The sequence below is a fragment of the Pelophylax lessonae genome (genome assembly GCF_965119305.1).
Source record: "Pelophylax lessonae genome assembly, chromosome: 2".
NCBI lineage: Eukaryota > Metazoa > Chordata > Amphibia > Anura > Ranidae > Pelophylax > Pelophylax lessonae.
This window is the reverse complement of record NC_138769.1, coordinates 140780893-140796683: the sequence shown is the minus strand read 5'-3', so window position 1 is coordinate 140796683 and position 15791 is coordinate 140780893.

The following is a 15791-nucleotide window of genomic DNA, read 5'->3' as shown; positions in this document are numbered from 1 at the left end:
CTCTATAAATTTCACACAGACTAAATAATAACCACTAATTTGGGTTATTTTTAACAAAGATATGTAGAAGTATAAATTGTGGCCCAAATTTATGAAAAAAAATTACCTTTTTGCAGAATTTTTATCATAGAAACTAAAACAAAAAGTGTTTTTTTTCAAAATGTTCGCACTTTTTTCACTTATATTGCAAAAAATAAAAACCCAGTGGTGATTAAATACTACCAAAAGAAAGCTCTATTTGTGTGAAAAAAATTATAAAAAATTTGATTGGGTACAGCGTTGCATGACTGAGTAATTATCATTCAAAGTGTGAGAGCGCCGAAAGCTGAAAATTGGTCTGGGCAGGAAGGGGGTGTAACTGCTCTGTATGGAAGTGGTTAATGACCAGGACATTTTTTTTCGATTTGGCGCTGTACTGAAATAAAATTAATGTCCTTTTTCCCCACAAATAGAACTTTCTTTTGGTGGTATTTGATCATCTATGTGATTTTTATTTTTTTCACTATAAACAAAAAAATAGCGACATTTCTGAAAAACAAAACAAAAAAAAAAAAAACAATATTTTTTACATTCTGCTATATAACATTCTCAAAAAAGAAATTTAAAAATCAAAATGTTTCAGCCTTTTTGGCCAGTTTGTATTCTGCTACATATTTTTGTTAAAAAAAAAATCACAATTAGCCTATTTTGCACAAAAGATATCACGTTTACAAACTAGGGGAAAGATTTATGTCATTTATATTTATTTGTTTATTTTTACTAGTAATAGCGGCGATCTGCGATTTCTTAGCGGGACTGCAACATTGTGGCGGACATATCAGATACCTAACTGACATTTTTTACACTTTTGGGGGGACCAGTGACATTACTACAGTAATCAGTGCTAAAAATATGCACTGTTACTGTAATAATGACACTGGCAGGGAAAGTGTTAACCTAGGGGTGATCAAAGGGTTAAGTGTGAGCCTAGGGTAGTGTTTTCTAACTGTATAGGGGATGGGCTTGCGAAATGACCACATATATCAAAGGATCACAGGCGTTCTATGATCATTTCAGAGAGAAGAACGGTCAGCTGTGTTTACAACAGCTGACCGCCCTTCTCTCTCAGACGAGAGCAATCGCGGGTGCCCACCATAATCGCGGCTGCCGCGTGCGACCGACGGAGGGCTACCTCGGTTTGCACAGGAGAGGCAGCCTGCCACAATAAATATGCAGTGGGGGGCAGTCTTAATGCGGTTAATGTGTGGTAAAATGTTGTCAACAGGACAGGAAGTAAGGGTAGTTTTCTCTCATGGAGCCTTGGATAGCAGTAAAATCCTGACAGGGATTACAACTCTTTCTCACTCTAAAATAAAAAGTGCAGTCTGGACATATATGTACCCTAATAATGTTTATTTTCTGAAGTTTACACTGTATTAAACTGAAATGTGTTGAGATGAGTAGAAAATATTCACTTAAAGCGGTTCTTTTAATAAAGCATGCACACATTTTTAGGTATACTGATGTGGCAATATATTCTGGTCAAGTAGTGTTTAATCATTTAAGAGCCGGTTCACACGAATTCGACTCAAAGTCGCCCGACTTCGGGCGACTTTGAAGTCGCCCATGCAACGCGACTTCATTGTGGCTTGCAAACGACTTCTCATAATAGAAGTTAATGCAAGTCACTCCGACTTCGCCAAAAAATAGTGCAGGAACCTTTTTTTTAAGTCGGAGCGACTTGAGTAGCTCTGATTAGAACGGTTCCCTTGCACAGCACGGGGAACTACTTGTCAGGCGACCAAGTCGCCTGACAAGTCAGAGTAGTGTGAACCGGCTCTTAACATCACCACAATGTATCTTTATTATTCAGGATTTATAAAGTGACAACAGTTTGTGCAGCACTTTATAATATGCGGAAGACAGTGCAGTTATAATACAAATCAATACATGAGGGTTAGGAGGGCCCTGCTCTTGAGAGCTTACACTTTAATAGGGAGGGGTATGTGGTTCTAAAGGTAATTAAGCTGGGATGAATGAGTTGATGGAACATTTTAAAATTCAGTTGTTAGATGGAGGTCGGATCGGCTTCCCTAAAAGAGATGAGTTTATAGGGGTTGTCTAAAGGTGAACAAAGTAGGAGATAGCTGGACAGATTGATATATGGAGTTCCAGAGAATGGGAGAAGCTCTGGAGAAGACCTGGAGGTGAGAATGGGAGGAGAAAACAAGGGATCTTGGGAGGATTGGAGAAGACAGTTTAGGTGATATATTGAGAAAAGATTGGTGATATAGCTGGGGGCTGAGTTGGAAATGGCTTTGTATGTTGTGGTTAGTATTTTGAATCTTTTTTTGTTGTTTGATTGAAAGCCAGTTTAAGGATTGGCAGAGAGGAGTGATAGTTTTAAGGGGGATAGTCTGTGTAGAGATAAGCCTATGAAGAAGGCAGTTGCAATAGTTAAGGCGAGAGATAACCAGGATATGAATAGCGGTTTCATTTGTTAGGAAAGGGTGTATTTTAAAGATGTTATGGAGGAGAAGTCTACAAGATGTAGACAGCAATAAGGATTTGGGGCTGAAAGGACAGATCAAAATCAAAGTTTACACCTAGCACCTTGGGAGGGAGGGGGAGGACTGATTGTTGTACTATTATTCTTTTTTTTTTTTAATTATTTTTATTTGTTTTTGAAAAAACATACAAAAACAGAGCCATTGGGCATACCCTGGTTTAAGACCATACAAAAAGTACAACTATTATAAAACAAGAACACCGAACAAGGCTGCAGCTATAGTATATGCAAAATCATGCTTCAGCAGTGAAAGGCAGTTTTTGAAGGAAGAGTACGGTCACTTTGGAACAGCCGAGGATATGGAAAAAGTGGCACAGGCCCAGTCCCCCCCAACTGAACAGAAGACAAGCAATAATAGAGACTACGGAGCTACAGCATCAGGGCCCTCACAATTGTTAGCAGTTTCCCCTGCCTCCAACCATATGCCCCAGACCTTCATGAATTTCTGAGGGCAACCTCTGTTAGTGTATGCCGCTTTATAAAGAGGGATTATGGAATTCACCACAGCCTTCCACGAGGAAAGGGTGGGCGCCATCTGAGAACCACCAATTTCCTCACGTAGAACAACAAAAGACCCAGTATAGTGCGGGTCGCCACCGAATGGGCCAGGGTATTCACAAGTCCCGGGATGCAAAACTCAGTTTTGGGAGGCACACGGGTGGTGGTCACTTGATCTATAAAGTCCAGGACCACAGTCCAGTACGCAAGCAGAGCCGGACAATGTCAAATCATATGTGTATAAGTGGGGGCATCAGCACAGCAGCGCCAGCAAGTCCCAGGAGTACCAGGGAAGGCTCTGCTCAGTCTAGTCGGCGTCAGGTGAAACCTATGCAATATTTTGAGCTGTACCATTTTTTTTCAGCGTCTCATCGCGGAGAAGTGCCTCCAAATCTGCTAGAGTGAAATCAGTAGGGGAGTTACCAAATTGCTTGTGAAACGCATGTCGAAGCTGCAGGTATCGAAATAAACACGAGTTGGGCAGAGAAGAAAAAATCCGAAAGTTCCGTATTCATCCATAGTGGGGAGTTCGGGGAGCCCGTCCTAACGTACAGAGACTTCAGCGCCCAGGCCCTGATCACCGTCACCACGGAAACAGTGAGCTGGTATGGGGACTTCTCTCCACGAAACAGTAAATTACGCAGTGTCTCATAGGAGCCAACCAGGGCCGCCTCAAGAGCCACTGCGGTATTGGACGTGTCAGATGTCAACCAGTTATGTGCATGGGTCAGAAGTCCCGCTATGTAATAATGGAAAAAATAAGGACAAGCCAGGCCCCCCCCGAGTCCAGGGTCACTGTAATATAGAGAGTCTGAGCCTGGGAGGGCGAGAGCCCCACAAGAAGGTGAAAATATGAGAATTAAACTGGGTATCCAAATCGGGGAGTGGTGTAGCACATAGAGAAGAGGGGGAAGCAGTTTCATCTTGACTAGGTTAATCCTACCAATTAAAGTCAGGGGGAGATTCGCCCAATACCGCATCTTGACCTTAAACTTCTGCAAAAGGGGAAACCGGTTCAGTTCACAGAAATCCCGTATGTCAGGGGAGATGACTATGCCCAGGTACCTGATCCTATCTGTCCAGCACAATGGTAAAGAGGGGTCCGCCTGTAGTCGGGCCCCCTTATCCACCGGAAGGATGAGCGACTTATCCCAATTTACTCTAAGGCCAGACAGCTCCGTGAATGTTGAAAGCAGGTCCAAGGCCGACCAGAGCGATGGGCCAGGGTCCCGGAGGAAGAGAACAATGTCAACGGCGTATAACGCCAACTTTTCCTCCAAGGACCTAACCCGAATTCCCCTGATCCCCCCGGAGCCATGGACAGCCGCAGCCAAGGGCTCCACCGCCAAGGAGAACAAAGCCGGCGACAGCAGACACCCCTGTTGCATGCCCTGCTCAATTCGAAAGGCAGTAGACAATCTGCCACCCAACTTAATCTGGGCCCGTGGCTGGCTGTAGAGAATGGAGATCCAACGAAAGGTCAGGCCGAAGCCAAAGGCCCCCAGCACCACTGCCATGTATGACCAGGCAACCAAATCGAATGCCTTTTCTAAATCAAGTGCCGCCAACACCCGAGCCCCCTGAGCCTCCACTGGAACCTGCAAATGTGTGAACACCCTACGTATATTAATGTCCGTGGACTTACCCAGAATAAATCCAGTTTGCTCTATATTGATCAAAGAAGGGAGTACCTTCATCACCCTGGTAGTGAGCATTTTAGTGAGGATTTTTAAGTCATAATTGAGAAGGGAGATGGGCCTGTAAGCTGAGCATAAAGTGGGGTCCTTCCCAGGCTTTTGGATAAAAACTATGTGTGCCTGAGACATGGAGTCAGGCAGAGCTCCCGATTCCAGGCAGGAGGCGTAGACCTTAAAAAGCCTGGGGGCCAAATCAGAGATGTACCTTTTGTACCAGTCCCCCGGCAGGCCGTCAGGACCAGGGGTATTCCCAGGGGGGAGGGAGCAAATGGCCAGCTCAACCTCTTCCAAGGTGAAGTCAGCCTCCAAGAAGGCAGTATCTTCTGGCTACAGCGTAGGCAATGACAGTTCCCCGAGAGACCCCAGATCCCGCTCGTCCCACAGGGGGGGCCCGCATCATACAAGCGCTCGTAGTAGTTCCGAAACTCAAGAAGAATCTCGGCAGGTTCCCTAATGAGGCCCCCCTGGTCTGATTGCAGGACAGGGACAACGGTTTGGAGCCTAGAGTCCAACACCAGATTAGCCAGGAGTCTCCCATTTTTATCACCCGACTCAAAAATCGTAGCCCTAAGCGACCTCACCTCAGCTGCAGTGACCGTGGAAACATGTAAATGTAGAGCTCTCCTAGCCTGGGCCAAGGAGGAGTACGCCCCAGGAGATGGGTCTGAGGCAAACATGGCCTCGGCCTCAGCCACATCAGTCTCCAGGGTCACCCTCTCCGCAGCGCACTCCACCCTAGCGGACTTTATGGCGGAGATATTGTCTTCACGTATGGTGGCTTTAAAGGTATCCCAACACACCAGAGCCGATGAGGTAAGGTCATTGAGGTCCCAATATTGAGCAATCTTGCCGGTCATCCCCTCCACCACCCGCCGGTCCTGAAACCACCCACAGCCCAACCGCCCCGCTCCCCCCGGTCCCCCAGCCGCAACACAAATTACAGCGGTGAGTGATCAGAGAGACCGGCGGGCAGATAGCTAGCGGGGGGGAACATATATGAGGGCTGAGGAGGAGCAAAATACCAAATCGATCCGAGAACCAGAGCGATGGGAAGTGGAAACATTCAAATAGAACCGAATCTGTGGGTGCTTCCACCGCCACAGCTCCGTGAGCTGTAGGGTCGAGGCCCAGGTCCGCAGCTCCAGACAGGACTGTTGATTCTGATTCGAGGTGTCCAAGTCGCCATCAAGAATATTATTAAAGTCACAGGCCACAAAGATCCGCTGAGATGAAAATTCAGCCAAGCGGTCATAGATACTGTATGGTATAATACAACACTTGAAAAAGGTGGAGGGACAAATATATTCACAAAAATAAACATGCGGCCTTCAATTTCAAAGGCCAGGATAATAAATTGACCCTTGGGGTCAGTTATGATTCGCTCCACCCAACAGGGCAGAGCCCTACGGACCAGAACAGAAGCCCCCCTGGCATATGAGGTGTAGGTGGCGTGGAAGGACTGACCCACCCAGCGTCTGCGAAGGGTCAAAACTGCGCTCCCTGTCAGATGAGATTCTTGGTGGAAAATAATGTGCGGTTTAGAGGACTAAAGGTATTTGAATAAAAGTGCACGTTTACATTTATTATTAAACAGTGGTGAAGCAGTACACAAAATAGGAAAATTAGCGGTTCAATGTAAGCCTGCAGCCAGAAACAAAAGAAAAAAGAAAAAAACAGTAACTCCCTGCCGACCAAAAAACAACAGAGTTCCAGGTCAGCTTCATCCCAAAAAACGTAAGGCAAGGTTGTCCGTGGAAACTTAGACAGCAAATATCAGGCGCAGGGTCAAAAAAGAAAAACCCTGCCCTGTAGGTCAGTCAACGTTCACAAAAAAAAAAAAATGCAGTGGAGGAGCAGCCGCCACCTCCCACCGAGTTAGTAGGGCCAAGAGCAGTGGGCAACAAGGAATAAAAAACTGAAAATGAAAAGTGGAAAAGGGGCAAAATCAAAGTCACACAAGTGGGGACCCGATGGGCCCGTTCCACAATGTAGGTGGGGGACACCTCTATCATACCTAAGAGGTCCTTGAAGAAGCGTTCGGCAAATTCCGCTGGAGCATCCCATTCCGCACCTTCCGGCAGGCCCAGGACTCTCACGTTGTTGCGCCTCATGCGATTTTTGGCATCATCAGCTTTAGCCATAAGTAGGTCAACTTTAGTCTGCAGGGTCTCCAGGAGGCCGGAGTGCTATGCGGTGGTGTCCTCAGCAGAAGAGACATGCTGTTCAGTCTCAGGCATGCGCCCCCTGATCTTGTCCAGGTCATCATGTATGAGATTACATTCTTCTGCCAGATGATCAATTCTGACCAGCAGGGACGTCTTGCTATGCTCAATGGCATGCAGGATAACGAGGGCATGTTCGTGAAGCAGAGATACACCCCAGCACGAAGGAAGGTTCCGGAGGTAAATCTGGCGGGTATTGCGGCAGCAGGATGGGTGAAAAAGGCTCAGGATGTGAGGTGCTCCCGGAGCAGACATCCACACCACTCTACATCCAAGTCACGCCCCCTTGTACTATTATTCTTAATAGAAAAGTCTAGGATGAGGGCATGGCGGGCAGGGGGTGGAAATAATATGAGCTCAGTTAAAGAGTGATTTAATTTCTAGAAGTGGTATTACATCCGTACTTATATGTTGGTTAGTAGGTTAGTAAGGAGAGGAGACTGAGGGGGTGAGGTGAGAAGCAGAGTGATAGAATTGGGTTAGTAAATGAGATAAAGTTTAACTTTACAAAGTATACCTATTACAAGCAAGGAAAATAAATTAAAAAGCAGCATTTTTTATTTCACATGATTGGATGATGTAAGCCTGCACAGTTCTTCTTACATTAGTGGTACTCTCATATTCCAGTTAATTGGTGAAACATTATTGGCATCCATAGAGGATGGATTTGACCCAATAAAGCCAGATCTGGATAAAGGGGAGGGGGGGAGGGTTGATCTATAGTAATTAACATGAAGATACACAAATATATCCTTATAATTTGCATATAATACTCTGCTAATAGTGCTTTTAATTAGGAATAATTTGTATTATTTCCTATTAAGGAGAATGTAAATACAATGTACATTTTTAAAAATAGTGTTCTTAACTCATCTGTCAAAGGATGCATAAATTCAGTGTCTATTATTTGAAAATTTTACTTAGCAACCATTGCAGAGGATATGTGTAAACCCAGTTACCATGCATGTGACATCCACATGTAACGAAAAATAATAATAATTGGCTATGTATATCTCTCTAGGGAAACCTTGTTTGTAGTGCCTTTTTCTCAGGAGACAATAAAATAGGACAGCCCAAAGCCCCATTAATCTGTATCACTTATTAGTCAAGACACTGTTCTGCCACTGTAATTGTATCATGTTTTCAGAACTATAATATTGTATGCCACATTTACGTTCTAAGGCTTAAAGCAGGGGCTGCCTTACTTCTATCATGACTATATATAGGAAAAACCTGTTAATCACTATCAGGTGTTGATTTATTACTTCAATTATTCATTGTCATTCAATGTCAAATACAATATATAGAGCAGCGTTTTCACTATTACCACTACTTTGAGTGTTGCATTATAACTGCCTAAAATCCTTCACAAGGTAAAATGAAAGTAGACTCTTAAAATGGTTGTAAAGGCAGAAGGTGTTTATCTTAATTAATTCTATACAGTAAGATAAAAAGCCTTCTGTGTGCAGCAGCCCCCCTCAGGCCCCCTAATACTTACCTGTGGTCCATCTAGATCCGGTGATGTTGCAGGAGTTTCTCAGCTGTCCGGGACTCCCCTCCTCATTATCTGAGACAGCAGTGTGGCACCATTGGCTCCCACTGGTGTCAATCAAAGTCAGTCAGCCAATGAGGAGGGAAAGGGGGGGAGCTGGGCTGCAGTTCTGTGTCTGAATGCACACACGGAGCTGTGGCTCGGCTCGGGTGCCACCATAGCAAGCTGCTTGCTGTGGGGGCTCTCAACAGGAGTAAGGGGCCAGGAGCGCTAAAGAGGGACCAAAGAAGAGGAGAATCTGGGCTTCTCTGTGCAAAATCACTGCACAAAGCAGGTAGGTATAACATGTTTGGTATTTTTAACTATAAAAAATACAAGACTTTAGTATCACTTTAAGACTTAACCAGTGATCCAAGTTGGCCCAGTTAACTACGCAAGTGCTGTCCTGTACACTCCCACACAAAAAGCCATTAGTGCACAACTAAAGACACCTGTATGACTGTATAAATTACTATGTGAATCATAAACACATCACTAACAAAAACTTTCTTTATCTTCCTTGACTAAGCCGAATACTGCTTCATTCATATCTCACATGCTCCCCCATTTCAGATCACAGTGGGACAGTTTTAGTAGCAAAGTTCCTTTAGCTAATCCAGAAAGCTATTGACAACACTGGGGTGGCCAGGTGATCAATGACAAACTACACACATTTGCATCCGCATTGACAATGTTGATATTTATTCATCCTGCAGCATCCACTTATCCCACCATAGTGCAAACAAGTACATCCTACATGAGAGTGACAACACTGCACTGAAATCAGGAGCAGTGCAGCATCACTGACACACCATCATAGGACGCTGCATTAGGTGGACTTTACTAGCAGGTATTTGTGGGTCATTGCAGGGGGGGAACCTAAGTGAAAACTGTAAGTGCGGGTCAATTGCAGGGGGGGGGGGGACCTAAGTGAAAACTGTAACTGCAACAGCACTTACATAAGAATTTTAAGCCCATATTTTTTAATGGGAGGCCATAGATATACGTTAATTTGGTGATAACCAGATTAGATATTTGTTAGAAAATAAAGTTCTTTCAAACTGTGAAGGCAATTTTGCTTTGTTTGCTCATGAGCCAAAAGGAAATAAAACATCCTATTCACATGTTGGTAAAAATTACTATGTGTCCTTTCTACTTACTTTTCTACATGTGTTTCAGGCTGTCTACCTTAGGTATATAGAGTATGAAATATATGAAAGTAGAAGCATGCCATTCTATGACAAAGGGCATGCTTAGTGTGCTTATCAATTGTTCTTTTACATTCAAGTGATCATATGAAATATAATCACTGCTGGTATTTTCTACAAAGAGGGACAGAAAAACGATTTCCAACAGTGCTAATGAAAAGTACGAGTGACTGTATGTATATATTGTGTATATATAAATATATATATTATTATTTGCCTGTTTTACTAACAGATGACTTTTGATATTGTAGAATGTGTCTGATTTAAAATTATTTAAGTCAATAAAGCAAACCACCTTGGATATACATCAATAGCAGAATTTAACATTATAAAAAGGGATTTTTCACTAGGCTATTGTTAGGTACAACAAATGAAAATGAATGATTATGCTAAAATATAGAACTGTGGGATACTTCTAATTATTCAGTATATTATATATCAAAAAAGTATTCAATATCATGAGTCAATAGGATTTCTAGTGTCATTAAGATTTAAATAACATTTCCACTTACTTTCCACTTAGAGTGCTTTTAGAAGGATTCAGCCTCCCTTGGACTTTCCCACGTTTTGTAGTATTACAACCTGGTATTAAAATTGATTTAATTGGGTGTTTAATGTCAGTGATCTTCATTTTTAATGAGTTGGTGGCTATTAAGGGTACCCCATCTGAAAAGCAACTTACATTATTTGAAAGAGGAAAACATAGACTTTACTGGTAAAACAAGAATTGTATTAATTTAAAAAATTAGTTAAAATCATATTATAGTATAAAGGTGTTGGGATAAATAACATTTCTCTATCGCTCATTGACAGACGTAGTCCTCGGTGATACAGCACCTTCGGGTTATGTTGCCTCCACAGGAGTAGGACTAGACAGGAAATAAAATGCTCTGGCCACACCCTAGGGGCAGTCCCCGAGGGTATATCCTCTCTCTCTCTGCCCCAGCAAATCAGTTTTTTTCTGTCTAGTCAGGAGTAAGGACCTAGATACCTTGCTGGGATCTTCGGTCCTGGCAGGATTTTTTTCTTAGAAAAGATTTTTTAGACAGCTTTTTTTCTCCAGTGTTCCTGTGAGATCTTCAAGCAAGAAAGCTGAACTGGGCGACGGGCGGGATGTTGAGATCCAGTGGTCACCCCAGTTCAGCCTACGAGCGCGTGCAGGCCATAGCTCCGCGCTGGGTCAGCCGCGACATAGTCCCACTGGAGGGACTGACCCTGCGAGTTAAACGTCTCGCTGAAACGCCAAGGACCATGAGTCACGGCGTCCGTATTGGTCGACAGCCCTCCAACTTCGGTGGAGAGGGGTACTGTCAGGAGTTGGCGCCCGCCTGGTTCCGGTATGGTGAGTAGTATGTTCCCCTTTTCCCCCTGACGGGTCTTGTGGTGAACGCGGGCCCCTCTCTGTAATGGTAAGGATGGGTTCCCCTCTATCCTATAACATGTCACAGATCCCCCTAATTGAGTGTGATTTTTGTGTACAAAAAGCCAGTAGGCTTGGTTTGGGAGCTGACAATCTAATTACAAAGTATGTTTAAATGATTGTAATATGTGGCAGCACTGGAATCTTACTGTGTTACTAGAAGTATCCTACCTGTCAGAAGTCACAGGACAGGTATGCGGCTTGCCAGGTCATTCCTCCAGCTGAAGCAGGTCTCCCGACGGCCATGCGGTTCCGCCAGGGTTCGGTACCGCCGGTCAAGCTGATCTCCATGAGAGAAAGAATTTGCGATGCCTAGTTACTCTGCAGGACGCCGCTATGCTGTACAGACCGCCGTAGATCGCACGAGGCCGCCATTTTGGCGTAGCCTCGTGTCTGCAGCATGGGGGCGGCCATGTTTGAGGTGACTCCAACACCTCGTGGAGCTAGGGGAGGCGCCGGAAGGCGTGCAGAGGGGCGGAGCCGCCTCCTTTCTTCCTGGGCAGCCAGCCAAAAGACTTCCTGTTTGTGGACACAGCTCTGTAACCTGTTGCAGTGAACTCTGAGCATCAAGTGGTGAGCCTGGGGGGTCTATCTCTCTCTCTCTCTCGCTCGATAGGGATCCCTAGCAGGTAACGCTGAGGGGCTTTTGTGGCGCTGGGGGTCTGGAAAAAAAAAAAAAAGTTTTTTATTTAAGTTTGGATTGAAGTTTCCGGGTAGTTACTGGAATAATCATGGACCCTGCCACACAAGTACCCCCACCTGTTTCCCTCGAGGGGGCCACGGGACCCGCCGGTGCACAGAGTATGGATGCATTTACAGCAGTTTTGGAGTCTATGGTGGCTCGGGTGGAGGCGGCCTGTCAGGGACGGGGGTCAAGAAAGCGACCCCCGCCTACCCCTATATTATCTGACACCTCTGACTCAGATTCAGAGATGGTCACTGCAGCTGCAGGTGGCTATTATCTCAGGTAAAGCTCCCTCAGACAGTGAGGAGGACGTTCATTCTTCCGCCATAATTCAGGAAGAAGCATTGGTGGACGGACGCACTAGTTGTGGCGGTGCGGGAAACCTTAAGACTTGAGGTTTTACAGGCAGAGGCAACTGAAACAGAGATTCCCTTTGGTACTAACAAGCCCATCAAAACGGTGAAGGTTTTTCCTGTACCCAAGTGTTTTGGTAATAAAATTAAAGGAGAATGGGAGCATTCTAAGCGTACCTTTACTATTTCCAAGCGTATTGCTAGACGCTATCCAATTGAGGAATCCCTCATTAAGAAATGGACGGTACCACCAGTGGTGGATCCACCTATTTCCAGGCTGAATAAAGCCACGGTTATCCCAGTGGAGGACACTTCGTCCTTTAAGGATCCGGTGGATCGAAAGATGGAAGCAGAGTCCCGTACTATCTTCTCCCTGATAGGGTCAGCATTTAGACCAGTAATTGTTATTGGTCTAGTTTCCCAGACACTAACGGAATGGGCGAGATTGGTACGCCAAGACCTTAGGGGAAAAGATATTCCCCAGGGAACATCTGATTTGATGGAACAGATTATACAAGGGCTACAGTTTGTCTGTGACGTAGCCTTGGATACTACTCCCCTATTAGGGCATGCATCTATGTCAGCGGTAATCCTCAGACGTGTGCTGTGGTTAAAATGCTGGTCAGCTGACCTAAGTTCCAAAAAGACCTTGACGAATCTCCCTTTTCAGGGGAATCGCCTATTTGGGGCCACCCTAGATGAAATCATTAAAGATGCGACTGGGGGCAAGAGCACTTTCTTGCCACAGGCTGCTAAAGCTAAGGGACCTCGCAACAAGTGAGGACCTTTCTTTACCGCCCATAAAGGGTTCGCACGCCCGGCTGGAACAAGCGGGAAAGGCAAGACTCCTCCAGGAGGGTTCAAGAAAGGCTGGTCGGACAAACAGAGGACCGACTCAGCCAAACCCGAAGCAAAGGATTACACAGCCTGAAGGTGCGCCCCCACCCGGTTTGAGGGTGGGGGGGACGTTTTCACCGGTATTCAGGACATTAGATCGAGCATCGACTACTACTACCGGTGCGATTCTTCCCTTCCAACATTTAAGTGCTACAGGGAGCGGTAGTCACCGTTCCCTGAACAGATCTTTTTCTTTACCTTTTCCTAAGATTAGTCTCAATTCCCCACAGGAATCGGATCTGGTTGACCAGACAGACCAAGAAGCCTCTAGCCGGGGGACTTCGGTCCCTGAGATTCAACCAGGAGAGATCACCGTTCCTGATAGGAATCAGGTGTCGGATAAATGTGTGGGAACAGAAAACGACCTGACTTTCTCGGATGGTCGGGGCCAGATAGCTCTAGGGACGCCTGGTTCAAATCCCGTCAGTGCCAGTGGTCCTAGAAATTCTAGGCTGGCCTCGCCAAGCCGGCCTGGCCGACTTGGACTTGCTAGTCGCGGACGTTCCGTGGGAACTGCGTCTCAGGGAGTATCTGCGGTCTCGAGGACCAATCTACCATTGTGCTTTACAGTCGCTGGTTTTAATGGCCTGGCCATTGAGACCCAAGTACTGAAGGACAGAGGGTTGTCAGCTTCAGTCATTCCTACCCTTATTAAAGCAAGGAAAGCGACTTCCAGCAGAGTCTATTATCACTAGTGTTGAGCGAACACGGACTGTATTATTCGTGTTCGTACCGAATAATTGGATTTTTTGTACCCGAACACGGACACGGACACTTTACTGTATGTTCGGGTAAAAATCCGTGTTCGGTCGTTTTATTTCCGGGTTTTGCATGCTTTGGCGCTCTTTTCATGGCGGGCTTTCAACAGCCAATCAACAATCGTTTAACTGGTGTGCCTTAAGCCATCCCAGCCATGCCTGCAAATGTCTCAGTAGCTGTGATTGGCCGTCTGAAGCATGTGACCAAGTCTTTATAAGTTCGAGGCAGCCGCAGCGGCGTCATTATGCTGCTTAGATTCAGACAGGGACAGAGCACACATCAACGTGCTGGCTGCTGATTAGGGAAAGATAGGCAGGAAAAAACCATTTGTGTCCGGATAGAATTGAGGGACAGGTCGGAGTGTTTAGGCAGGGCGAGTTGTAGGCATTTTAGGGATAGAGTCTGCTGAATTATATAGGGTCAGTGTCTTCTACAAACTACAATCGATATTGCTGTGTGGGGGGTGGGGTGAATCTGCACTCAATCCTGATCTACGATCTCTTCTCAATCCTGTTAGGGACAGAGTCTGCTGAATTTTAGGGAAACTGTGTTCTACAAACTACAATCGATATTGCTGTGTGGGGGGTGGGGTGAATCTGCACTCAATCCTGATCTACGATCTCTTCTCAATCCTGTTAGGGACAGAGTCTGCTGAATTTTAGGGAAACTGTGTTCTACAAACTACAATCGATATTGCTGTTTGGGGGGTGGGGTGAATCTGCACTCAATCCTGATCTACGATCTCTTCTCAATCCTGTTAGGGACAGAGTCTGCTGAATTTTAGGGAAACTGTGTTCTACAAACTACAATCGATATTGCTGTGTGGTGTGGGATTGGAGATAGGCAGGTGTCAGTGATCCACATCCATTTTTCTGTGTGTGAGCTGCAGTGAACACAATCTTTTTGGGCTGCAGTGAACACAATCTTTTTGGGCTGCAGTGAACACAATCTTTTTGGGCTGCAGTGAACACAATCTTTTTGGGCTGCAGTGAACACAATCTTTTTGGGGTGCAGTGAACAAAATCTTTTTGGGGTGCAGTGAACACAATCCTTTTTGGTGTGCAGTGAACACAATCTTTGTGGGGTGCAGTGAACAAAATCCTTTGTGGGGTGCAGTGAACACAATCTTTTTGGGGTGCAGTGAACAAAATCCTTTTTGGGGTGCAGTGAACAACATCCTTTTTGGGGTGCAGTGAACACAATCTTTTTGGGGTGCAGTGAACAAAATCCTTTGTGGGGTGCAGTGAACACAATCTTTTTGGGGTGCAGTGAACACAATCTTTTTGGGGTGGAGTGAACAACATCCTTTTTGGGGTGCAGTGAACAAAATCCTTTTTGGGGTGCAGTGAACAAAATCATTTTTGGGGTGCAGTGAACACAATCTTTTTGGGGTGCAGTGAACACAATCTTTGTGGGGTGCAGTGAACACAATCTTTTTGGGGTGGAGTGAACAACATCCTTTTTGGGGTGCAGTGAACAACATCCTTTTTGGGGTGCAGTGAACACAATCTTTTTGGGGTGCAGTGAACACAATCTTTGTGGGGTACAGTGAACAGAATCTTTGTGGGGTGCAGTGAACACAATCTTTGGGGGGTACAGTGAACACAATCTTTGTGAGGTGCAGTGAACACAATCTTTGTGGGGTGCAGTGAACACAATCATTGTGGGGTGCAGTGAACTCAATCTTTGTGGGGTACAGTGAACACAATCTCATACTGAAGGTTTGAGGGTGCTGCCTGTTCCATACTCCCCCTACTCCTCATCTAGCCTTTTAGGGGTACAAACAATAGTAATTGGGGCCTAGTGTGGTTGTGTACGTGTGATATACATACACTTTTTTGGGATCATATTTTCTATTCCGCTATTTAATCAAAAACCTTTGGGGATCAGTTAAATTGGGGGATAGTCTGTGTTGGTACGTGTGAGAGAGATCCACCTTTCCAAGTTGTTGGGGTTCATCTCATACTTCTGAA